Genomic DNA, 27,285 nt, shown 5'->3' on the forward strand with positions numbered 1-27,285 from the left:
AACTTCTCAAACGAAATTGCACCATTTCAGCCCAGAAAAGTGAGTGAATTGTCGTAGTCATCATCATCATTACTGTGGCCTATTCCCCAGGATGGCTGCAATAAAAGTGCGTGCGGTCGCTATTAAAATTTAGACCGTCACCCACAGGACCAAACACTTCCAAGACGATTGGAAATCGACGTACCTTTGCACTGCTACCACTTCACCACCACCACCACCACCACTCCAATGTTTGCCGCGATACGTCGAAAACAAATTATTATTGCACCCGGTTTTATTGCCCCTTTTGGAAGAAGCCACCGGAAAATGAAAACACGTGACTACGGGGTCATAAATTTCACACCTCTGCGCGCGAGCGTTCCCATCAGACGGACGAGGGATTCAAAGATCTGGAGACGCAGCACAGCTTCTTGTAGGTATGATGTCGCGGTTTGCGCGCGGATCTGTCAAGAAATTTGTTATCGTCGTAGGCTTACCCATTCTGGGGGTTTTCGGTGCGGTTCCACAGCAGATGGGGATGGCTCACGTAGTTAATTCCCGCGAGTGGAGACTGGGTTTGGACGTTCTTTAGGGTGACTGCTTGATGCAGCAATGAAGTCAGTGCGTTAATGGAGAATAAACATATTTTTGAAGAAAAATGAACCGGCTCCGTAAAGATATAATAAGCTGTTGAGCCTTGAAATATACAAAAATTATTCAGGGAATGTTGTCTACTACAGAACATCAACCTTTGATAAACAATGCGTATGCTTCTCGGTAGCGGGCTTTCTTGTTATTGATTCACAGTAAGTATGGTTCGTGGCATGATCAGTTAACGCGCCCATCTGACAAACTCTCTACCTGCGGTTCAAATCTGGTTGTGTACGTGTGTTTTTTTTTACTATATTTAGCCTTATCAATTTTGCACAATAACGTCTGCAATCTATTTTGCATGTTTACTGATAAGACCAGGGACGGCTTCCGTAGACTGTTCTACATATCTCAAATTTTACTAAGAAGAGCTCAGTCTCTCAATCGGGGGATCGTTCCAAGTCATTCATGATCGAAAGGAAGAAGAAAAAATACATTTTGGAGTCTTGTGAATCGACCCAGCGCCGCAACGCTCTGAAACGCCAGAAATGCGCCAACAACTGCCGGGGATTCGAAGGCCAACTCATCGTCGGAAACCCGCGTTCCCGTGAACACCGTGTGTGTTTATGTGTGTGGGAGGTTGATGAATGTGAATTCCAATTTTCCTCCCGTTCAAGTGCAACTTTTGGCACGTAGTACACAAAGTGGAAGGCATAAAAAAGCTCCTAACGACCTACGCTGCCGGAGCATCGACGATGAAGGCAGCCAACAGCAGCAGCACCATCCGGAACATGTCTCGTGCAGTCTTGGGAGTCTTCTCCGTGGGTTCCTGTGCGACTCAGCACTGCAAGATAATGTGTATTAAATGTGCTCATAAATTTTATTTCAAAATATTATATGTTCTCATGTTGTTTAATTAGATCTCTGCGACGAAGAGGATGACAACGGTGACGACGACGACGATGCTTACGACAACTACGGGTATCTGATGAGCTTGTACGAACACAAGCTCTTGTGAACAGTAGTGGCAGCCACCCTACAGGGAGACATGTTGTAGTCTTGCGATGTTGCTTCCGAGCCGAGAGAGGCGTGCACCAGGGTTGAACCAATCACTTTCACATCCCAGGATCTAGGCTAGATGATGACGATGCGGTGTGTGTGTGGTGACAACCTTTCACATTGCTCCCGAACGACCTTCTGCGGTGCTTCCGGGGCAATTGCACCCGCTGAGTTTCAACAGTGGATTTTTTTTGGGTCGTCGGTACTTTGTTCCTGGTGATTTGGTGTCACCATCGTGCACTGTGTCGTCACCGGATCCTAATGTGTCTGCACACGGAAAGGTGAAGCAAACCAGATAATAATAATGGTTCTTTCTCGTATCGGAATGGCACAACTCGCTCGTATTCGTCCACGGAGGAGTCTTGGAAATGCTCTCGACTTGGAATTGTTTGTACGAATCTCCACATACCACCAAAATAGATTATCACTGATTTTATTAGCTTGATAAGGTTACAATACTACCGAGTAGGGGTGATCCGTCTGGGACTAGAAAAGAAATACACACGTCTCCCTAGGAGACAATGAGTGTACTTCCATAACTATTCCCAGTAAGGTACCTATGTAAGTAGACTTTGCGGCTCCTCCGACTAGCATCCCGTTTATTTAATGCACGGTGGTAAAATTCCGGCACATTAGCACCGGACCGAACGCTGGGCCAGGACGCTCGTATAAGAGCTCTTGACTTACTTAGTGTGCCCGGCTCGGCTGCTTAGTGGCTGCTGAAAGCGGAGCGATGATGATGGGGGCGAAGTTGAGTGGTTATTAAAACACTGGAGATTTAATCACTTCATTATCCGTGAGGATTCCGGGGCTTAGCGATAACGGTGGCGGTGTTCGGGATCCTCTTTTTGGCTTCCTCGAGTGGAATAAGATAGGTGTTTTGCATGTAATGGTTTTTAAGGTCATACATATTAAGAGTATCAAGGCATTCGTAGCATCGAGCCAGGCTTGCGTGTAAAAATAAGGCATAGCCAAAGTGTAGACTGTAGAAAATTATCCGATATAATCAAGAATGATTAATAATTGGACACTCATACTCATTTCGTGAGTATGGCGCAGTGTTAACTCGGAAGAGTGTGATTAGCGAACGAAAGCATGAATCGGAATGATGTGCGAAGGATTTATGCTTCTGGTAATGGTGTGCGGCACAGGACTGCTTCAGTGTCCGACATGTGCATTTATGTTTGCTGTCAGATTGAAGGAGATTCGTTGAGTGGGAATAGCGAAGGTTTACTCAAGAACAGTATTGGCAATGTTGTCATTGTAAACTCAGAGCTGGTTACTCAAGGTTCCAACATTTTGGTACTGGATGTGATCGAAGTAGGAATGGGTGGTCACCCTATCATCGCCCAGGGTTCATGGCTGCACTTTGATCGAGCCATCAGCATTAACAAAAATTAAGGCGACGGAGTTCTCACCAAGAACTCCCAACGCAGCAGAAAATGTGCCCCTCAAAGAGAGCACTCGTCGGCAAGTCTTGGCCCCACAGGAAGGTCCCGACGGACCCCACATGGCACCGAGCTGAAGGCGCATCGTCAGCTTGAAATGCGCACCGAGCGGACCGAACGGGTCCGCCTCGATCATACGACAACCGTACAGTATCATTCTCTATCAACCAGCGCGGCTACAAAGTATCACAATGTGGCCATTTGGAAGCGAGGAAACGTTTGAACACAGCAATATCACAACGCACGATGTGATTTCCTATTCCATGGACGGCGGCTTCGTCCTAGTGGCCGTTATCGTTCTCATCGTCTGGCGGTGGCGGCGAAACATGAACCGCTTGAAATCACTGGAAGCGGCGACGAGGAGGAACCAGCTAAACGTCTAAGCGGGCGTCACCCGACGCCCGCCGAGTCAACAATTTTGGTGCACCCGGCACCAAGAAGGACGTCTCGGATCGGTGCACACGGCACCAGTGGAATTAAATAAACAATCAAACTCTGTAAAATTCAAGATAATATAATGTCAGTCTAAGTCAGAACTCCGCCGCGTCGAGTTGTGAACCAATATCACCGCCGTCAGTACTACTATATCCCAGCTGCATTGTACGGTCCTTGCGGGAGCGGGGCCAGCAGCTGTTGGACATCTTTCAGGTACCATTATACCGGATAAAAAACACAATACCAAAAAAATGGGATTTCTACAGGAATTTCTTTAAAATAGGATTTTCTGGAAAAAAGCCAGGGAAATTCCTGTTAATATTCCTGGAGAAATTCATGAAATAGCGAGAGTCTATGAAGATATTTTTGAAGGGAATTCAATTAAACTCTATAAATAATTCCAGAATTACCAATAGAAAAATAGAGGTAAAAGCAACTATAAACAACAAAAGTTAAAAAAAAAACAAAAGCTGCTAAATAAATGAAAATTTCCCATATAAAAAAATTTTTTGAGCTACAAAAAATGACAAAACTTCTACGAAGAAATTGACAAAAAAAAATACAAATAAAAAAAATTTAAAAAATGGAAGAAAAAAATGTCTAAATGAATTTCTAAAGAAATCGATGAAGACATTTCTTGTAGAGTTTCAGTAAGAATCTGTGGAGTAATTCTGTAAAGAATCCCTGCAAGAATATTTGGAGAGATAATTGGATAAACTTCAGTCAATATTTCTAGAGAAATCCCATAAAATGTTCTACACTATTTCATGTGGAAATATTTCTAAACAAGATCCGAGTAAAAATTCATTAAATTCATCACACAGAAAAATGAGGCTCGTTTAAAATACTAAATCGCATGGTTGATTTCCAAACTGAGCATTTACTTATTCCAACATTATATTTATTAGTTCTTACTTGTAGTTCATCGATCAAAACAATCAATTCCCATCATTCCATATAACGTTAAAACTACATTTGTTTCAACAAAATGGGGACCACAATCATAGCCCGAAAGCACTCACACATCTTTAAAATTTTCACCCCAACATCCCCACAACGAAGAAAGTGTTTCAAATCCATCACTCCAACTTAAAAGTGCAGTTTTGGCCGTGATGGATAACGCGCAGGTACTCAAATCAGCATCCACAAAAAGATCGTCGGTTTAAACTTTTTGTTTTTTTTTTATTCGTTCCCACTTCCATCCGCTTTCCGAGTGTCTAAAAATGGATTTCCGAGCTGCCGTCACCAACACAATCACATTCGGGCTTTGTTAGTGGCAAAAATGCAATCGTTTAAAACAATCCGTTATTTTATGTTGAAACTACCAAATCTCTGTTTGTTTTAACCAACTGTCAAAAATTTCGACAAATGAAAATATTTGTATTATCAAACAATGAAACAGTTCAGTTTAAACTAGAAATCAGTTTGTCGCTATAGTAAACTGAAAAATTGGTTGATTTGAACTAGAATTTAATTGTGTTTACAAATTATTTTTCTGCGTGTGGAGAAATTTCTGGGGAAATATGTAGAAGAATATTATGAGAAATTTGTCAGAGAATCTCTGTTTGCACTTCTTTACGAAATTTTACTTCAACCACTCATGCAACAATTTGTGGAGGAATGCCAGAAGAAATTTCTTCGGAATTTCTAATTGAATCCAAGATGAAACCCTTGGAAAAAATCCCAAATGCGTTTCTGGACGTATAAACTGAAATACCAGTTTTAATTTCTGAAGAAAACCGTGGAAGAATTTCTAAAGAAAATATCTGGAAAGTTTCAGACGAAATCGTTGATTTTTATACCAAATTCATAAAATATTTTCTAAACTAATCCCAGGAGATTTTTTATGGACTCCATTAAAAACTTTTTAAAAGAATCCTTTGAGAAATTTATGAAAAAGTAACCATTGAAACAATTTTTTGAATAGAGCTTGAAAGATTTGATGAAGTATTTTCTTAAGAGATTCGTGAAAGATTTTCTGAAAGAATCAATGGAGGATTTTTGAAAGGAATCTGGAAATTTTTTAAATAAATCCTTGCATATATTTATGGAGGAATTTCAAAAACAATCTTTGGAGATTTTATATAGAAATTCCTAGAAAAATTCATAAAGAAACATTTTAAGAAATATCTGAAAAAATCTGTTGAAGATTTTCTGAGAAAAGCTCCGAAGGGACTTCAAAAAAAAAATTCTGGATGAGATACTTAAGAAAATTTTGAAGGAGCATTTAGAGCAAATTCGAAAGTGAACTCATGAGCAACATGGAGTGATCCGTGCAAGTTATTCATTAGGATTTCCTGGACAAATCTTTGAAGGAATACGTGGACTATTTTTTGAAAACAGCAACTTTAGAAGCAATCCCTGGAAGACTTCCTAAAGGATTTCTTGGAAAAGTTTCTGAATGTATCTGTAGTGATAATTCTAATGGAATCCATAGAAGATTTTATGAGAAAATCTCTGAGGATTTTTTTTTTAGAAATCTGTAGAAGCAATTCCAAAAGAAAGCATTGGAGGAATTTCTGAAGAAATCTTTGGAAGATTTTATAAAATAACCCTGTTGGGACGGTTTTTCTTCTAGCGCGTACAACCAATAATTAAAAGCATTTACAAATGATCGTCACAACAAACCCCTTGTGTAATTTCTTGAACGAACAATGAAAGATTTTAAGTAATAGGAAGAATAATTTTAAAACGAACCGTGAAATTCCCAAAATAGCAGCGGAGCTTTTTCCCACAAAAAAACGGGAGAATTGTCCAAAAGAATCCATAGAAAAGCACAGAAAATCAATGGAAGGTATTTTAAAGGAATCCATGGATAAATTTTCGAGAAACACCTGAACAATCTCCTGAAGCCTGAAGGAAACTCTAAAGAAATTCTAAGAAGAGTTTCTTAAAAAATCCACAAGGTTATTCTGAAACAACCTATGGAATAGTTACTAAAATTATTTCTCGATAAATTCCTGAAGAAATTTCTAAACTTATCCCAGCTGAAATTTGTGAAAGAAAAAAGCCCTGGAGAATGTTTCCAGATGTATTCTTAAAAGATTTCGTGGAAAAAATCCAGAGGAATTCTCCATGGACACAATTCTTATGGAATCCTTGGAAGATTTTGTAATTGAATACTTGGGAAAGTTCTGGAGAAATACCTGGAAAATTTCCTGAAATCATTTTAAGAACGATTTCTGAAATCTTCCTGTAGATTTTTTTCAAAAGAAATCATGAAGAAATTTCGGAGCGAAATTCTTTACGGAACTGTTTGCGAAGAAGTTAACATTGAAGCATTTACTTAGAGGGTTCTTGAAAGATTTTATTAAGGAATTTCTTGAAGAAATTTCTAAAGTGATCCGTGGAAGATTTTTTGAAACAATCAATAAAGAAAAGTCTACATTAATCCGAAGATTCTAGATAGGATTCCCTTGAGTACTTTTTGAAGGAATGCGTGGAAAATTTACTTAAAACTATCCCCAAAGGATTTCCTAAAGGTATCCATGCAGCAATTTTAGAACCAACCCAGCCAACACGAAGTCGTGATAAAGATTAGGATGGTAAAGTGAAGGCCATGCTTCCATTTAACATATTTTTTAAAAGAGTTGTTCGAGAAAATTCTGGTAGAATTTGTATTTGAATTTCCAGTGGAACCCATTCATTTTGAGAAAATCTCTGAAGAACTTTCTTCAGGAATCTATAGAAGAAGTTCTAAAAGAAAGCTTTGTAAGAGTTTCTAAAAGAATATAAGGAAGACTTTATAAAAGAATCTCTGTATAAATTTCTGGAGTAATATGAAGAGGAAATCTTTGAATAAACTTTCGAATAGTTTCTTGAACGATCCTTGGGGAATTTTCCTTAAGAATTCGTGGAAGAAATTCTTATGGAAGCTATGGAAGATTTTGAATCGAAATACTTGGAGATGATTCTGGAGGAATCTTTAGAAAAACTTCTGAAAAGAGTCCCGGAAACCTTCCCAAAACTCTTTAGAAAATTTTCTAGAAAAATATTATAGATTTTTTTAGGGGGCCATAGAGTTATATCTGAATAAATCAATTAATGGTTCTTAAAAGAGATGCCTTACGAGATGTTTTTCAGGATTCCTCGTTGGCTTTTTAAAGGATTCCTTCATGAATTTCTTCAGGATTCTTTCATGCATTCCTTTAGATATTCTTTGGGAATTTTCTTCGGCATTTTCTCGAGATTCCTCCTGTGATTCCTTCCAGAACTCCTCCTTTTGGAATTTCTTTTTGGATTCATTTGGGTATTCCTCCCGGGATTCAACCTGAAATCTAATGGATCTTTTTTCAGCGACTAATCCAGAATTCTTTCAGACATTTCTTTCATTCATGGCTTTCTTCTGAGGTTCCTTTAATACAGATTCCCCCGGAATTCGTCTGTGCAAGTGTTTCTGCTATGCTATAGTGAAAATCTACGCTGTAGTCTTCAAGTTAAGGCAGACAGGTTGTAGAAGTGTTATGACAATTTAACCCTTCAGGACGCGCGCTGTTGTAAAAAAATCCAACACTAGCAAAAAACCTCGCTCATCGTATACGCGCTGGGCGCTGGGCGCTGGGCGCGGTGCAATTTCGGTTGCTTGATGGCGCGCGTCCTGAAAGGTTAAAGTTGTGCGCATTTTCAGAAATCACAAGTTCTCTTCTAAAATTCAACTCTATACTCCACCGTATCGCGCTTCATAAATCTTCCTACTTCCTCTTTTGACCGTATGGATCTTCACTCATTCGAGGCAGGTCCTTTGTCCGACGAACACTATGGGAAACAGCGCAGTAGGAACGCACCAGAAGCTTGATACAAATGAGTCAAAACATGAAGCACGCAGTCAACTCATGTATTAAAAACACACCTCCCGTGTTGTGGAACCGTGGAAGACCAGCAATAGATGCCACCTATAGCAGACTGTTCCAAGGGGCGCCCGTGTACGAGAGTATGTCCTATAAGCCTATAAATTCCCATGTTTGTCAAACAAGAGGAAGCCTTTTTTCCATCGATCGATCGGTCGGTTGGCGGTGGTTCCTATACATGCTCGAATTCCAGTCCGGGGAGCAAACCAGCACTGACAGACAGCAGCATTGACGTTTTTTAGTTTAGTCTGTGGGCTACCCGGAATGGATGGTTGTGTTCATCGCAGGACCGTGGAGGTCGTTTGATATGTGATGCCTCGCTGGAATCGACGTCGTTCTCGTCGTCCTCGGTCGGCTGGCTGGCTGGCTGGCAGAATGTGGACCACGCTTTGTGTTTAGTTGTTGTGCTGTTTTTCACATCGCTTTTTTGCCCGGGTATTAGAACAGCGAGTTGTTTAGGAGGTGTGAGTGCAAGCGTGTGGGCCAATATTTGAATAATCAATCGATACCCATTTAGATATGTACACGCCGGTGCGTTTGCAGGGTTGTGACGGGCTTCGGAGGGTTCGTCGTTTGTTATATATGGTGGTCTATTCAGGAGTGGCTTCTTGAGTGTATACATATTGGTGGTTTTATTTTCTAGCTTTGTTTGACTTCCTTTTTTATTGATCTTTTTTTATCTTTTATCTTTTTTTATCTTTTTATTATCTTTTTTATCTTTTTTTGCTACCCCCTTTGTTTCAAAGAACTCAGAAGAAATCCACGACTACATCCCCATCGTCCAGTTCAAAGCAAACCGGGAAATCAAAGCAAACAAACGGGAAAATTCGATTCCAACAATAGTAGGTTCTAATTTCGTTTCCACTCCCTCCTGTGGACTGTGCGTTGGAACGAGAAAAGCCCGCAAAAAATCAGATGAATTTCGACTGTCAAACTGTGCCCGGACCGGGCAACTAGTGGCGTGTGAAGTTAGCAATTGACCACTTTTTCTGTCGTCCGGACTATCTGTCGTTTCCTATGTGTCTCTCTCTGCATGGAGCATTAGATTTCGGTCTGACAACGCCAGAGAGCATTCGAACTGGCGGCGGTGGTCGGGGGCATCCTACTAGAGCAGCAGCAGCAGCAGCAGTAGAACAACTTTGTTTGAACTGCCACCAGCAGCAGCAGAGCAAGTGCACGCAAAAGTTCAACAATGTCTCAATTAGGGCAGTGTTTTGATTTGGAGAATTGATTGCCTGGTCCTAGTGGAAGTTTCCGAAATCCGATTCAGCCGGAGAATTGGGTAAATCTATAAGTTGATAAATCCACTTGCTCAGATCATCCGCTTAGATGCAGTGTTACAAACGACATGCCAACAGATGGTTCTTTTTGTGGGTGTTTGGCCAGGGATAAGGCGAGAAGAACATCTACTTGAACAGTATGATTACTAGTTCAGGTGATGAATCGTCGTTTTATTTGACTTTGTCTTGCAATGTAGAAGGTTATGTTATGTCCAATCTTCTTTTAGCCTATCAAAAACGTTCAGGGTGAGAAGTATATGAATTCCAATAGACCGGTAGCAGTACTCATAAGGTATGAACTACGCTAAATTTAAATTTGAACTTTAATTAATTTATTGCTAGAGACTATACAGTATGACCCATAAAAAAATGCGACATTCCATTTTTTTGCGGTATTTCATGATTTTTAATGACATAATCCTAATGAATTAAACTTTTTTTGATTAGGATACAATAAGGAGGTCTTTGTCATACAGGATCTCTAAAATTTTAGTCAAAATATTCTTTGGTTACGTATATGGGATACCTTATGATTGTTAACAATTTCTAAATAAAATCAAGTTTTCCTCTAATTTTCAGAGCAAAATGAACTTATATAAAAACTTTTAAACATATGGAAACCATGAATAAATATGTACACTTTAAAACGCCCATGTTTGAAAAATATTTCAAAAATAATTTCAAATGTTTAGTAAACAAAAACTAAAAAAGGTGCTACATACTAAAAACCGTATTTAAGATAAATTAATAAAGAACTTAACACTGTTTGAACATTTTTCAAAACAATTTTTTGTCGATGAAGGCATATAAACCTACCTTTATGATAGGTACAAATACTAAGTACTTAAAAACAATTTCATGCTTAAAACATAATATTTTCTAAAAATTATCATTTGTCAAATAATTCAATTTTCAGAAAATGTCCCTTAATTTATAAGTTAATATTTTTTTCGTTCTTGTCCGACGAACCATCGAACTCCTGAAGACCTTATCCAGCCATAAAAGTACTATTTTGAAAATAAAATTTAATTGAATGTGATTGAAAGCAATTGAAAAAAAAATATATCCTTAAAAAACGGCCTCTGGCGCGTGGACGATTTCGACATCCATATGTTCAACGTTATATTTCCAAAGGTATGTGCATGAAGTCAGTCTATGTTCCTTTGCCATTATCAGATTAGTGGCTCTACTATACTATCCAATATAGACATGCAAGGTTAATCAGTTCGAAGTAGGGGAACGATGACTTTGAAAACTGTCGCATTTTTTTATGGGTCATACTGTACTTGAATCGCCACTAAAATGCACTGCACATGGTTTTCTATATACCCTTTAGTAATTAACTAATAGTCAAACTGTATTTCACAAGCAAAAGTGGATTGCCCATTGAAAAATTCACATTGTTACGTCCGTTTGCTCTACTACATCCCATCATCACAATCGAACGAGCCTAGTGGAGCCAGCTAGCTTTGAATTCCCCGGAAGAACCATTACGGTTGCGCTTTCATCGCTCGCTGAATCCTATCATGCTCGAAATAGGCTTTTGTCTTTTCACCATGAAAATGAAAGTATGTTTTTTGCCCGATTCTATGCTTTTCAGCACGGCCACGGTATGGTTGCGGGCTGATAAAAAACCATGCAGTGTGCCACTAGATGCCACTTGGATGATATGAAGCAGATCAATTATTATCGACCACCCACCTACCTGGCATCCCACAGAAGCTCAGGCTCTGCTACAGCGAAAGCCCGCTGCTGACTACCATGAACAATGATATCGTCGCATCCAGTAGGGGATGCATTTTTTCCAATGAATACGAAGCTTCCATGCCCGTGTGCTCTGAATGAAATTCTTTTTTGGGGGGATTCTCCGTTTAGAAGGACTCATTCAGCCGCAATGTAATTACGGAACACTATTGTTGTGTAAAACTGCGCGAAAAATAGATTTCGATTGGGCTGTTTCCGGCAGCTACAATGGCCCAGAGACATTCATGAACACTTTTGATTTTATCTAATGATTTCTTTTTTTTCGAGTTACATTTTCTTCAATATTACTTTAAAACCTGTTTACAATATTCTTCTTTCTTTCTGATTCTTCCTGCCTGCTGAAACTTGACCTGTTTCATTTCAGCTGAGTGTTCTTTGAATACTTCTACAATTATTAATTGAAGGCTTTCTTTACCTGCTAATTCTAGCTGTTGCCGGATATTCGGACTCGAAAGAAGTTGATCATCAATATTGATTTCTGTTCCCGATCAACCTAGATAATCGTGTAGTGTCGGTAGCAATTTGTTCAACCGGCTATGAATATCACTACGGACTGCCTGATCTGGTTCACCAATTGGACGACCCCTAATTCATGGTGTCAAGCGGCTTTATGCGTACCGTGCCTAGAAATAGATGGGGGAAAACCACAATCTCTACATTTTTTTGCCCGTACTGTGTTAAACAGAGAAATGTCGCAGTGAACCTTATTTGTCGGCTTTGATGGATAAATGGCTACTTTACTTAACACTTCGGAGACGGAATTTTCACCTTTCTGGATGCAACCTCGCTGGTCTAGAACACGTTTGTGATGGTCAATTTTCTTGGCTGGACGCATATGACCCATCCGTTCCCAAAGGGTTAAGTCTCAGTAAACCTTTATCACGCAAAAGATGCTTCTGTTGTGCTGAGTTGAAAGCTTTAAAAAGAAGAACAAGAAGTGGCAAATATCTTTAGTTTTACATAATTATTGCTGTTTTGTGAATCTCTATAACTTACGGCCTAATATGACCGATAAAATCACCTTCTCGTATGGTATACAGTTTTTAAAGTTCCTTCAGATAACCGAAGAAATTCCTTTTGAAACTCCAGGTGGCAGTACATCTTGAGAAAGTTACAGATAAGCTCATTAGAATTCCCAAATGGCTGTCACAATGATCGGGTTTGGTACCTACTTGAGAACCTGAACTAAAAAATCTATATGATCTCCGTAGGAATCTCTGGAGAATCACGGAAAGAATTATTAACTAAAATTATTAAATTTTTTGAAGAATCTCTAAAGGAATCCCTGGATACATTTATGAATGAGACCAATACTTTCTAAATAAATTTCTCAATAAGAACTTGTTTGAATGAAAAGTTGAAGGAATCTCTGGAGGAGGAAGCTTTGTAAGAATTCCCGAAGAAATTACTTGAGGAATTTTAGAATTTTGGAAGATTTTATGAAGGAACTGCTATAGCAATTTCTGAAGCAATCTGTGATAGATTCCCTAAAAAAAATCCAGGAGAAATTTGTTAAGAAATCCATGATTTTATATTTAAGGACTCATTAAAGGTTTTCTGAATGTTTTTTTGAAAAAATCTTCAGAATACACTAAATTCTGTTTTTACGCGATGGATGCGTTCGCGCAAAAAAAAGATCGTGTAAAAAAAGTTCGCGTAACTTCGAGAATTCGCGCAAAAAAAATCCAAAGGAAATTTTTTTTACGCGATTTGCCCTCCGCAAATGACCAAAATCGCGTAAAAAAAAGTCGCGTAACTTCGAGAAAATCGCGTAAAAAAAGTCGTGCAAAATAAAATCGCGTAAAAAAAAGTCGTTTAAAAAAAGAATTCATTTCATTTTCTTTAGGTATTCTTGGACGAATTTATGAAGGTAACTTTTGGAAATTGGAATGCTGAATTTCAAGTTTTCTGAAGGAATTCATGTAGGATTTTTCGAAAGCATCACTGAAGATTTTTCTGAAAAAAATCCATGGAGTTCAAAAAAGTTTTCTTGAAAAAGAAAAAAACTGGTGGAATCTCTAGAGGAAATTCTAAAACGATCTGAGACATTTGGGAAGAAATTCATGGAGAAATACCTGGAATAATATATTCAAGATTTACTTGAATCATTCTTGAATACTTCAGAAGCAATCCATGAAACACTTCCTAAAGATGTTGTTGGACATATTTTTGGAAAAACTTCTAGAGTCCAGGCATTGCGTAGAAATCCATAAAAGAATTGCCGAGGAAATATATGGAAAGCTTCCTAAGGAAATCCTTGAATAAATTTCTGAAGGAACCTTTAGAGGAATGTTTGAAGAAGTGGTGAAAGGAGTTTCCAAAACAATTCTTCGAATATTTTCTCAAGCATCCTCTTGAAGCGTTTTTGAATTAGTCCTTGAAGAAATTCATGAAGAAATCGCTGGAAAAATTTTCCAAATGAATCTTAGAAAGATTTTTTTTTGAAAAGTCATCCCCAGAAGCATAAAAACCTTAGAAAAAATCACAAGGAATCCATGCTTCTGAAGAAATCTCTGGAAAACTTTTTTAAGCAATTTCCGAATAAGAACTTTTTTCATGGTAAATCTGGAAAAAAAATCGGGAGGAATTTCATAAAGAAGCTCTGTACGGATTTCGGAAGAAATCGTTTGAGGAATTCCTGAATAATGGATGATTTTTTAAATTAATTCCTTGAGTGGTATCTGAAGGGATTCGTGGAAGATTCCCTAAAAGAATTCCAGGAGGAGTTCGTTAAGGAATTCATGAGTTTATTTTAAAGGAACTTATTAAAAATTGTCTAAGTGAGCAGTTGATGACATTTCTTTGGGAATCCTTGGACAAATTTCCGAAAGAAATTTTTGAAAATTGTCGAAGGAATTTTGAATTTCTGATTTGTGGAATGAATTAAGGAAAGATTTTTCGAAAGAATCCCAGAAGATATTTCGGATTCCATGGAGTGGTAAAAGTTTTCTAGAGGAATCCTCGACAAAAAAAAAATCTGGCGGAATCTCTAGAGCAACTCTGTAGAGCTCTCAAAGATTTTCAGCAGAATTTCCTAAATAAATATCCTGAGGACTGTCTGAAGGAATCTCTGGTCGAATTTCAAGATTTTCTTAAAACAAAAATTATGATCATTTTTTCAAAAAATCTCCAGTGAAATTTTTTAATAAATTTCCAAAGCAACTCCTGAAGAAAACTTCCGAGTTAATCCTTGGATTTTTTTTTGGAAATGGCCCACGAAATACAAACAATTTCTGGAAACATCCTTGCAAATAATTCCAAAGAAATCGTTGGATAAATTTCCGAAGGAATTTTCAGGAGGTTTTCTTAAAATATCATCGAAAAATTTTGAAAAGAATCCCTGAATGGTCTTCTACGGGAATCTTGGATAATTTCTAAAATTTCAATGCTCGATAATCGGAAAAAATCTCTGGGTAGGTAATTGTAAAAGAAATGTCAAGTAATTTTTTTTGTAGGAAAATTTCTGAGAAATAAAAATACATGGAAGGAGTTAAATTATGACAATCAGGTATTTCACGCGTAGTTTCTGAAGGAATCCCTGGAGGAGTAAGGAATGATTTATTTTAAAGAAAAACATCACTAGAGAAAAAAAAAATACCCAGAGAGAATTCACGAGAAATCCATATTTCTGAAAAGATCTCTGGAAACATCCTGAAATAGGAGGCTTCTGGAAAAAAATCATGCGGAATTGTTTTTAATGCATGGATAAAATTCTGGGTTACAAGTTCAAAAAAATCCGAAGAAATAACATTTCTAAAAGAAACACTTGACGAATTTCGCAAGCAATCCCTATAGTGAACATTTCAAATGTAGTTTTTTAAGAAATCAATGCAAGATTTTCTTAAGGAATTTTTTGTGAAATTAATGGAATCCCTAGTGGAGTTTTTGAAAAATTCCTTGAACGATGGCTATATTCATTTCTTAATGTATAGTTCAGGGTTGTTTTGAAATAACCCGTGAAGAAATTGTTGTCGTAATTTCTGGTGGAGTTCTTGAAAAAAAAAATCCCAAAGAAGTTCCTGTAGGCATTTTCAAATGAATGTTTTCGAAGGTTTTCTAAAAATAAACTGGGAAAATTTCTGATGAAATCTCAGAAGGATTTTCTCAAAGATTTGCATCTTTGGTCGATTCAGGATTTTGGAAAGAATCCCTGAACGATTCTCTACAGAAACCTTGAAGAACTTTTGAAGTTATCAGTGCAGGATTTCAAAAAAAAAAATCTCTGGGTATTTATAAGAGACAATTCTAGTGAGTTTCCTAAAACAAATTTCCGAAAAAAAAAATCCCTGGAAGAAGTTGCATGCTTATAACGATGCACTTCACTCGTTATTTTTGAAATAATCACCGAATAAATTAAGAAAGATTTTTAAAAAAAACATCACCAGAAGAAAGACATTCCTAGAGAGAATTCACAAGAAACTCATATTTCTAAATAGAGCTCTATTAACATCCTTTAACCTTTTCTGGGATAATCTTTGAAAAAAAAAAATCATACTGGAATGTCTTAAATTCAGAAATGGAGAAAATTCTGCGGTTGTAAGTTTCCTAGCGAAATCTTAGAAAAAATCTGGAGATAAAACTTCTTACGTTTCTAAAAAAATACACTTGTGGAATTTCTCAAGCAATGCCCACATAACACATTCCAAATGTAGAATTTTTGAAACAATTCAAAACAAGGAATATTTAGATTGATTTGATTGATTGATTTGTCTTTATTTAAGAGACTTTCAGAATATTTAGAGGAATTTTCGCAAAAAATACACGAAAGCTTCTGAACAAATCCACCCAAGATTTTCAAAAATTATTATTATTATTGTTACTTTATTATAGAGATTTTCAGCCCTAGGATTTTCTTAAATAATTCATTGTGATTTTTTTGAAAAAATCCTCAGACGATTTTCTACAGTCCCTGGTAGACTTTAAAATTTTTCTAAAAACAATAAAAAATTTCTGGAAGGATTCCAGAATTTCCAAAGCAATTCCTGCAGTTAATTTAAGAATGAATCCTTTTGAAAAAGTCCTTGAAATGCGAGAATTTAAAAAAAAAATTGTAGCGAAATTTCTGAAGGAGTTGTTGGATAAATTTCTGAAGTAATTTTTGGAAGGTTTCCTGAAAATTCCTCCGAATAATTTTTGAAACACTCTTTAAAGGATTTTCTGAAGGAGTTCCTAGAGAAATTCTTTGAGAAATTCTTAAAGTAATCGTTGCTGGATTTTCTAAAATAACTGTTGGTATTTTTTTTTGCTTTTATTAACGTGGCTTTTCGCCCTAGGCGAGTTCGCCACGGAACTGTTGGTAATTGTTAGAGGATGTTGTAGTAAATTTTACGAAGGATTTAATAAATTGTTGATTGAATGTTTAAAATATTTTTTGAAAAGATCCGTGAAAGGAATTGTCGAATAGATTTTCGAATGTATTTCCTAAAAAAGAAAATTCAAAAACATAAAACAGTAAGAAATTTTCGAGGATTTTCTACAGTAATCCTTACATCAAGCGTAATTTCTGAAAATATAATCCCTGGAAGAAGTTGCATGATGATAACGATGTTCTTCATGCGTAGCTTCTAAAGAAATCCCTGGAGGAATTAGGATTTTTTTTAGAAAACATCACCAGAGGAAAAAAATCCAAGTGAGGATTCGTAAGAAATCCATGTTTCTGAAGAGATCTCTGGAAAACTTTCCAAAAGCCTTTCAGAAGAAATTTCTGAAAAAAAATCATGTAGGAGTGTCTCTAATCCGTGGTGAAAATTCTAAGTTTGCAAGTTTCCAAGTGAAATCTTAAAAAAAATCTGGAGAAATAACTTGTAATATTACTAAAAGATACACTTAAGGAATTTTTCCAGCAATCCTTATAGAAAACATTTCAAGTGTACCATTTTTTGAAACAATTTAAAACAATGAATTTTCGGAAAAAATAAAGGGAAGCTTCTGAAAAAAATCATGCAAGATTTTCCTAAATAATTCTTAGTGAAAGTTTTGAAAAATTTCCTTTAGTCGATCCCTGGTCGAATTTAAAAACTTTCTAAAAAAATTAATGAATTTCCCGGAATTTCTAAACCGATTGCTTTCCAAAATTTTCCGAAGGAATTATTAAATTAAATTCTGATGTAAGTTTTGGAAAGTTTTCGGAAAATTCCTTCGAAGAATTTTGGAAAGAATTCCTGAAGGGTTTTCTAAAGGAATTCCTAGAGAAATTGTCTGATAAATTAATCAAGTAATAAAGAAATTCATAAAGTAGGAATGCAAGATCAAGGCAGCGAAGTAACCAACTACGACAGTACAGTAGAGAACGGGAATGATCCAACTCTCACATTGAGAGAATTTAAAGATGCTAATTTCTAGCTCCAAACCAAGCAAGCAAATGGTATGGATGGCGAACTCATCAGGAAGGGCCAAGAGAAGTTGGTCATCTGTCAGCCCTGGTGACAGTCAGAATCTAGGAAAACGAACACCAACAGTGGGAGGATGAGCTACTCAGCCTATCAACAAGAACGGCAACCATTTAGAAAAACTTCCAATTGATCAACTGAATGGCGCCTACAAAGTGCTATCGCAGATCATCTTCTGCTTCTGTTTTCTGTGATCTTAAACAAATGACTTCGCGAAAAATTATCAAGCTGGTTTCATCGACGGCCGGTCGTCAACAGACCAGATTTTCACCTTATGACAAATTTTCCATAAATTCCGTGTATAGCAGGTTCCTACAAATCATCAGTTCAATGATTTCAAGGCGGTATACTACACTATCGCTAGAAACTACGAAAAATCCTGGACAAAAACAACTTATCTGTGAAGCTTACTGATTGATTGAAGCAACGATGGTAATAACTGTTGAAATGCTCAGGTAAAACATAATTTGTACAACCATGGTCCAGTGGAAAAGAATGACTAAGAGTCAAGAGTCCAGCCCTAGTGTCAACTGCTATTCGATGCAAGGGGTGCATTTAATGAAAATCGACCACAAGGCCTCATCCAGTGACACCATTCACTCGATCAATCCACTCAGGCATTTCCGCTCATTACCCGAAACCGATAATCCCCTTTGCCAACCAAAATCGGCTCAATCGTTCACTGCCGGACGGGCCCAATCCCGAAAATTACATCCCGAAGAATTAAATTTCAAACAATTTAAACAGCTATAACTGGGCGAGGGTCAGCATCGGGTGGCGCATCAGCACACACTCTCTTTCTCTGCTCACACACTCATCGATAGGACAATGAAAACATATTTTGACCCTTTTTTCGCCTCTCGATCATCCCTTGCAATCCCACCCATTCTCTTACGGCGGGGGTCGATCCGAGTCGAGTCGGGTCAGTCGACTGATGCTTATCGGATGAAAGCAATTTTCCCACCCCTTGGGAATTGGGCTGCCGGTTTTTTATCTCATTCTTTTCGATTTTTTCCCCGGGCAGCAGATCAGCAGACTAGCTCTGGGCTCTGACCGACCAACCAACCGGTCGGTCAGTTGTTCGGAGGAGGGCAGCAGCAGAAGCATGTTTTCCGATTCTGCGATTCCTTTATGAGATTGCGAACGCTTCCCTGCGCTTGACCGGGCGTAATCATCATCAGCATCATTGTCGTCGTCGTCCGAGTCTTCCTTCCCGATTGTTGCAGAGAGCGCGTCATCTGGGGCCCCGGGGCAATAGCAGCAGCAGCAGCAGCATAAACATCGCACAATCAGTCGAAATCGTATTAAATCTTGATGTGAGAATGGAGGACGATGACGACGATCAGGGCAGAGAAGGCCACCTCCCCCTGCACAGTCGATGATTGTGAATTCGGAAGCGGATTCGAATTTGGAGAATATGGGATCCTGTTTTCTTTTGGCTTGTTTGAATGGCATTCTTTTTGATTTCTCAATTTGGTCATTTGAGTAGGAGGCGGGCTTGCTAATCGAGATCGCCAGCTGCAGGGGCAATTTGTTTGGAAATGGATTCATGGATTATTTATTAAAGCTTGAAGTTTGGACTCGCTCTAATCATTTCTTGAGGTGTTTCTATATTTCTATATTATTATATTCCTGCAGAGGAATTACTCCAGAATTACTCCAAGGATTCCAGTGATTCCTATAGAAATTGATTCCGTGACTTTTTTCAGGAAAACTTCCTGGAGTTCCTACAGGAATTTTCCAGAGATTCCTTCAGAAATTGCTTCAGGAATCTCTCTAGGGATATCCAGGAATCACTCCAAAGAACTCCAGAAACGGCACAAGGCAAGGCTCCAGGGGTTTTTGAGGAACTCCTCCGGAATTTTCTCCTGGGTTTGCTCTATGGATTGCTCCAGGAATTACTCCAAAAAATCCTTCAAATATTTCTCCAAGGATTCCTTCATAAATTCTTCCAGAGTTCTCTAGAATTTTCAACAAGGATTCCTCTAGAGACTACCTCAGGAATTGCTCCTGGGATACTATCGAATCAACTACTTTTCATCAAACTATAGAATGCCTAGTATGTAAACATTTGCCAGCCAAGTTCATTCATTATCTACTATCCCTTGTACCACTGCAACACAGATACCAACAGTATTATCCCTCAAATTGAGGTTATTGTTGCCTACCAGTTGTAAAACAAAACTTTTCCCTTCCCCAGTAACTAGAAATTTTACAATACGCCACACAACTTTGTAAAACACATCACAAACCAGCAAAACAATGTCATTCACCCAGCAGAGAGCCTTCCACCCACTTTGTGAGCCAATGATGAAACCCATAGAAAAAGTTGCAAGTGACAACATTCAGTCCGCAACAGCAGTAGCAGCAGCAGAAGCATTGTTCCAACATAATTCCCTGCCACACGCTCTTTGCCACTGCATCCGTTTTCACACAAAACAGCCCCATCAAATAGGACCAACAGAAAGCAACAAAAAAAAATGTCAAGTAGCTACCCTGCCGCCACAGTTCGAAATACTCAGAAAAGCCTCTCGAGATGTGTTTCCAGCTACTCAAGAGCACTCACCCCGTTCGTTCGTTCGGTCGTTCCGCGGCGGGTGACTTTTGTTGTTTTGTGTCATCATCCATCTTGCCCCCCATTCAGAGACAGATATAGAGACAGAGACCGAGAGAGAAGACACAGAGAGTTTGAGAGTTTGCATATCTCCAACTGTTTGGTATGGAGCAAAAAATAAAAAAATAAAGTAGAAAGTACAATTCAATATCCTTCCTGGAAATGTTAACGATGCCTTTGCCAAGGCCGCTACACTCGCCGGGCTCCGATCGTCAGTCAGTTGAAAAATCTCGGTGGAAAATCCGCTTTTCCCGTTATTTACTTCGCATACATTGGGGAAATTTCTGTCGATTGGTGAGTTGTTTCAGTTGAGGTTGAGCTAGGACAATTTTGTAGAGGAATTCCTGGAAAAATTTCTAGAGGAATTCTTTAAAAAATTCCCTCAAGAATGCCGGGAGGAACTCCCAGAAGAATTACGGGAGGAATACCTGGAGAAATTCCCAGAGAAATTTCTAGAAAAAATCACAGAGGAATTTCTGGAGAAATTTCTTGAAAAAACCCCATAGGCATTCCTGGAGGAATTTCTAGAGAAATTCCTGGAGGAATTTCTAGAGAAATTCCTGGAGGAATTACTAGAGAAATTCCTGAAGGAATTACTGAAGCATTTTTAGAGAAATTTCTGAAGGAATTTCTGGATAAATTTCCGGAGGAATTCCCGCAGGAATTCCAGGACGAATTCTTGGAAAAAAAATTCCGGAGAAAATATTTTCCGGTGAAAATAATATTCGGAGAAACTTCAGGAGAAAATCCCAGAGAAATTCCCGGAGAGATTCTCGGAAAAATTCCAGGAGAAGTTCCCGGAGAAATTCCCAGAAAATTCCCGGAGAAATTCCCGGAGAAATTCCCGGAGGAATTCCCGAAAAAAATCCAAAGGAATTCCCGGTGGAATTTCCGGAGAAATTTCCGGAATAATTGTTTATGGAATTTCCAGAGGAATTGCTTATGGAATTCACGGAAGTACTCCCGATATAATTCTCAAAGAAATTCGTCCATAGAAATTGTTAAAGGAATTCTTGGAGGAATTCCCACAGAGTTTTCTGGAGGAATATCCAGAGAGTTTTCTGGAGGAATTTCCAGTTTTATTCCTGGAGGAATTCCTGGATAAATTTCTGAAGAAATACTTGAAGAAATTCCCTCAGGAATTCCCAAAAGGATTACGGGAGGGATACCTAGAGAAATTCCCAAAGAAATTTCTAAAACAATTCATAAAGGAATTCCTGGAGAAATTTCTTGAAAAAATCCCAGAGACATTCCTACAGGTATTTCCTGAGAAATTCCTAGAGGAATTTCCAGAGAAATTCCTGGAGGTATTTCTGGACAAATTCCTGGAGGAATTTCTGGACAAATTCCTGGAGGGATTCCTGAAGCAATTTCTAGAGAAATTTCTGAAGGAATTTCTGGAGGAATTCCCGGAGGAATTCTAGGACGAATTCCCGGAGGAATTCTTGGAAGAAAATTTCCCGGAGAAATTCCCAGAGAAATTTCCGGAGAAATTCCCGGAGGAATTGCTTATGGAATTCCCGAAGGGATTCCTGAAGGCATTTCCGGAGGTATTCCCGACAGAATTCTCAAAGAAATTCATCCAGAGGAATTGTTAGAGGAATTCTTGGAGGAATTCCCACAGAGTTTTCTGGAGGAATATCCAGAGAATTTTCTGGAGGAATTGCCAGAGAAAATCCTGCAGAAATTTCCAGATAAATTCCTGGAGGAATTTCCAGTAGAAATCCAGAAGAAATTCTAGAAAAAGTTCTGAAGCAATCCTCAGAGGAATTTCTGCAGAAAATCCCAAAAGAATTTCCGAAGAAATTCCCAGAAAAGTTCCTGGAGGGATTCCCAGAGGAGCTCCAGGAGGAATTTTCAAAGGAGTTCCTCGTGGAATTCCCAGAGGAATTTCTGGAGAAATGCCGAGTGGTATTACGGAGGAACTCTCAGGGTCATTCCAGAAGGAATTCCCAGAAGAATTCCTAGAGAAATTTCCAGAGAAAAGCACAGCAGAATTCCTGGAGGAACTCACGGGGGAACTCCTGGAGGAATTTTCAGAGGAATTCATTGGAGAATCCCTTGAGAAATTCCTGGAGGAATTTGAATATAAATTCCGCGAGGAATTCCTGGAGGAATTACTGTAGGAATCTCCTGAGGTTTTCAGGAAGAAATCCCTAACCGTCTAACCGAATTCACGGAGGAAATTCTAGAGAAATTTCCAAAGGAATGCTGGAGGAATCCCAGAAAAATTCCAGGAGGAATTCTCAGAAAAATCTTTCAAATTCCTGAAGGAATTTGCACAAGAATTTCTGAAGGAGTTCCTCAAGGAATTACGATAGAAGTTCCTGGAAGGTTTACCACAGGAATTTCCAGAGGAATAAACAGAGAAACACCTGGAAGAATTCCCAGAGGAGTTCCTGAATGAATTTCCAAAGTTATTACTTAGTTAACTTCCAGAAAAAAATTGTATGAATTTCCAGAGAAAAACCAAGAGGAATTCCCAGAGAAGTTATTGGAGGTATTCCTAGAGGAATTCCAGGAGGCATTTTCAGGGAAATTTCTGAAAGAATTCCTGGAGGAATTCCCAGAGTAATTCCCAGATGAATCTCTGGAGGTATTTCATAAGAAATTTTCAGAGGAATTTCTGGAGGATTTCCCAGAGAAATTCCTGGAGGATTTTCCATGATAATTTCTGGAGGAATTCTTAGAATAATTTCTGGAGAAATTCCCAGAGGTATTCGCAGAGAAATGCTGGAAGGAGTTCCCGGAGGAAAACTCAAAGTATTTTTTCCAAAGGAATTCTCAGAGAAATTACTGGAGAAACTCCCAAGGAATTTCCACAGGATTTTTAAAAGGGATTCCCGGAGGCAATCCTGGAGGAATTCTCAGAGGAATTCTCAAACGAATTCTTCCAGAAAAAAAAACGGCGCTAATGCCAAAGGAGGGTTTACATGTAAGGAATATCAACAAATAATAAAATCTGGTCGTGTTATCGATCGGGTAAAAGCCTAATAGATTTTTCCACGAACGTCGCATCGCTTTACGGTCTTCGGACGTCTGATTCCTCGTGAAGTTTTGTATATAAGTCATTTATGACTTATTATATATATAGGAATATCTAGGGATCAAGGGGTAACCCCAAGCGATTTTTCTTTGAAGAAGTAAAATGAATCGTATGAAGAACTATGAGCCCAGGTAACAATTTGATGCTGTACAAACGTTTCTCCAACCATTTTAAATCAGCCTCCATTTGAACAAAAGCTGAGCACAAGAGGTACAATCCTTTATTCAGCTCCTAAACATCTAATTTTGGTAATTTTATTCAACCTTTAGCTGATTTGAGGTTCATTGGAAGGCTGATTTAGGGCTTAATATGCGCTAAATCATTATTAATTGAATGAATTGTGTAAAAATAAAATAAAAACACTTTTCTGAGCCTATTTTTACCATTTGCTGCGTCTGTTTCCAGAAGAGATGTTTAGGAATGCATAAATTAATTTGTGGGAAAACTGGGCATTGAACTCGAACCTCCTGAATTATATTTAGTCACTCACCTTAGCATCTAAACCACACACAATTGTATACAAATCCACGAAAACAAGAGCATTACTTGTTGTTACTGAATAGTCAAGAACATAAGTTGAACTAAGTCTGCATTGAGGCTGAAGAAGCGATGTGGACTTCACAAAAACCATGCTTGTGTCAGCTGTTAAAAATTATTTGATTAATGGTTGAACAACAGATGATTAATTTGTAACCGTTCGCCGAATTAGCTCGAGGGTTTTATAAGCGCGGTGGCTTAAGCGCCACTCTCAGAGAGAGGCCACCGGTCGTGTTGAAGTATGCCCGACTGTAATAGAGACTCGTTTCTCAGAGGATTTCGAACGGCTCGCGGAAAATCGGCAGAATTTCTTATAAACGAAAACCCAATCTCAAACTGCACCAAAAAGCTGCTAAAAACTTAGGGAAAACTGAAGTTAAAAACAATCAAACGGAAAAAAACATATATAATTACAGAAGGAGTGATTTTATTCAAGTCAGTCAAACGTAATATGGAAAAAAAACATAAAATTCAATTTCTTAAAATTCATTAACTTAAACACAAGCATTCATTCGGGTTGGACGTATTACAAAAATGTACGGAACGGAAATGTTACATGGCCATGAACAAAATAACGACGTACCTGCGCAGGTTTTTACTTGACGAACTCGAAGTAGACGGCAGTCCTCGGTGATGACGACAGTTTGTAGGCGACCATCGTTGTGTCCGGCGACGACTACTGGACCCGTGTGCATATGGCCGAAGAACGGTGCGGAGGGAGTGGCGGCTGGACGGAAGCTTCCGGTTTCACATAAACGAGAGCGTACGGCGGATGCCGTTTATTCCCGGGACGACCCTCATCAGACAATTGGGACGCAACAGAGCCCAACGACCCGGCTTCGCGTACTTAGATTCCTACTAGGCCGAGCGGGGAATGTTACGCCTCCTATTCTCTCGAATCGGATCTGGTTCACGGCGTGCAATTTGCGACACGCGACACGCGAACCGGCTCTCGTTCTCTGGTCCACGGAGAATAACGTATCGGACCTTACCTTCGGCAATTGGCGACCGACGGGAGAATTCGCTGATAGTCTAGCGATTACACTCGCGCCTCCGATTGGCTACCTACTCGAGGCGGGCCTTTGCTGGGCACACGGGCTCACGGACGGAAAATGGCGATTCGCTGCGCCAACGGATCTCCAATTCGGCGATTGCTTCGCCGAAGAAACGTACAAAACCAGCCGTACGAAAAAAGCGCAGCGCGCTGCAAGTCCAACACGAAATCACATTAAACATTACCATTCACACACAACAAATTGACTATAATTACCTTTTTTCGTAGTCACAGAAATAACTCACAAACTGAGCAGAATCGCGAAACAAGACGGACCTCAGTCCACTATTTTTAATAAAAAAACAAAATACAAAAGACGTTTAACACAACTTGTAATAAACTCACTCACTAAAATTTACCTTAATAATCACAATTATACGGAACCAATTATCTCTATACTTTACAAAAAACTGAACGGAAAGTAAACTTCAAATACTTAATTCGCGCACTTCTGCTCTCCAGCCGATCTCGCAGCGAAATGGCAGAGTCGAAGTTGCGCTTCGTCCAAGAAACTATGCCGCTCTTCAAAAGACAAATCCAATTCAATTATTCAACTATTACCTAAAATTGCGCCAACAAATTTCAGATGGCCGCGAAGAATATTCCGCGCCATCAAAATATCTTATTAGCTACTTACTCATATACGCGTTACATAACTTAGTCAGGACACAAACCATACACGAACGATATTCTCAAATGTTCAAATTCAAAGTTGAAGAAATTCCAATTGGATTTCACTTGAAAAGATAAAAACGTCAAAGCTACAAATTAACTAAAATAATCATCAACAATAATAATAAAAACAATTTCAAATATTCAAATAATGTAACAACTTTATCTAACTGAATTCAAACTTTATTTTACTTAAATAGAATAAAAACGTCAAAACGTTACATCACACCACCCAGTTTTATGAAAATTTGATCAGAGAAACTGATCAAATTTTCATAACTCACAAAATACTAAAAAAAAAACTATACAGTTGAATCAAAACTTAACGTAACACACAAAACTTATGTCCAGTTTACATTGATGGTCATAGAGCAATTAACAACACGGAAAGACTCGAACACGACTACCACAAAGGGAATTCTCCACTGTCAAACAACTTACATAATCGTTACTCGTTGAACGATTACCACAATGGGAACTCCTCAATGTCAATAAACTTACATAGCCGTGATCTTAACGTAACGGAACTACAGTTAGTTGCGTCATCAACGCCTTCGTTGACACCTTCGCAAATCTAACTGTTTAAACTCGGATCCTCAGAGTCCATCAGCTCATTGCGTCTGACCTCCTCCCTGATTCTCCTTAACGTAACGGAACTACAGTTGGTTGCATTATCAACACTCTTGTTGACATAATCGCAAACCAAACTGCTTAAACTCGGATCGTCAGAGTCCATCAGCCCATTGCGTCTGACCTCCTCCCTGACTCTCCTTAACGTAACGGAACTAAACCGCAGCTGATTGCACATCAAAACTCTGTTTGACTATTTTGCAATCGAACGCTGCATAAACGTAAGCAGAAATAAATTCCAAACATCAAACATAATTTGACAAAACTCAGAATCTGCAAAAAATATCGAACAGCTCTATGTAAACATCCAATGTAAACTGACAGCATAACATCTTGCATGCAAGTTCTACTACCAACTTCAACGAAACGTACTGTCAATGCGAGTGACGTTCGCGCTGTCATCGACGCGAGACGAAAAGGAACGGAAAAAAGAAATAAAAACAAAAACAATCGTCAGTATCGGTGGTGATCGTCGCGGTCGCGGAGTGCATCGAATAAAAACAACCAATTGAACGAATAAACCGGGGGAGTATTCGCTATTGTTGCATTTATTACCTTAGGAATTAATTGCTTTTTGTATTTATTTACAGGTATTCGTCGAGGGACTTCGTCGAGACCGAACGTTAATGGTAAAAAGGTAATGTAACGATGAAATTCCATAGTATTACAAGATGGCGAGTCTTCGTTTTTCGCAACGGTTTAGACAGTAAACATCGCTAATGGACTATGTTTCCATTCCCGACGCGATTAATTAATTGATTTTTATGATGGTTGTCGTCTGGGGAATTTTCCCAAGACCAACTCGTAAAAACAACCATTGATTTTCACGGAGCATCAATATTTACGAATATTCATGCTGGAAAACAACCAACATATAAACAAAACTAAAAAACAACAACTGTTCTCTATTACTAATTGATTTTAATTCTTTACAGGTTTT

The 27,285-nt window shown here is 38.5% G+C and overlaps 1 protein-coding gene and 1 long non-coding RNA gene across 35 annotated transcripts in view; both read right to left on the reverse strand.

Annotated features, from left to right (window-relative positions):
• Nucleotides 1-27,285, reverse strand: part of LOC115253893 (protein muscleblind) — a 1,330,915-nt gene that overhangs the window by 349,188 nt on the left and 954,442 nt on the right. The window lies entirely within an intron of this gene.
• Nucleotides 11,454-25,330, reverse strand: LOC134291959 (uncharacterized). The gene is made up of 2 exons (XR_009999378.1): nt 25,260-25,330; nt 11,454-25,193 (listed from the first exon to the last, which is right to left on the reverse strand). It is a non-coding gene; the product is annotated as an uncharacterized LOC134291959 (long non-coding RNA).

This window comes from Aedes albopictus, chromosome 3, assembly GCF_035046485.1.
Source record: "Aedes albopictus strain Foshan chromosome 3, AalbF5, whole genome shotgun sequence".
Classification (NCBI taxonomy): Eukaryota; Metazoa; Arthropoda; class Insecta; order Diptera; family Culicidae; genus Aedes; species Aedes albopictus.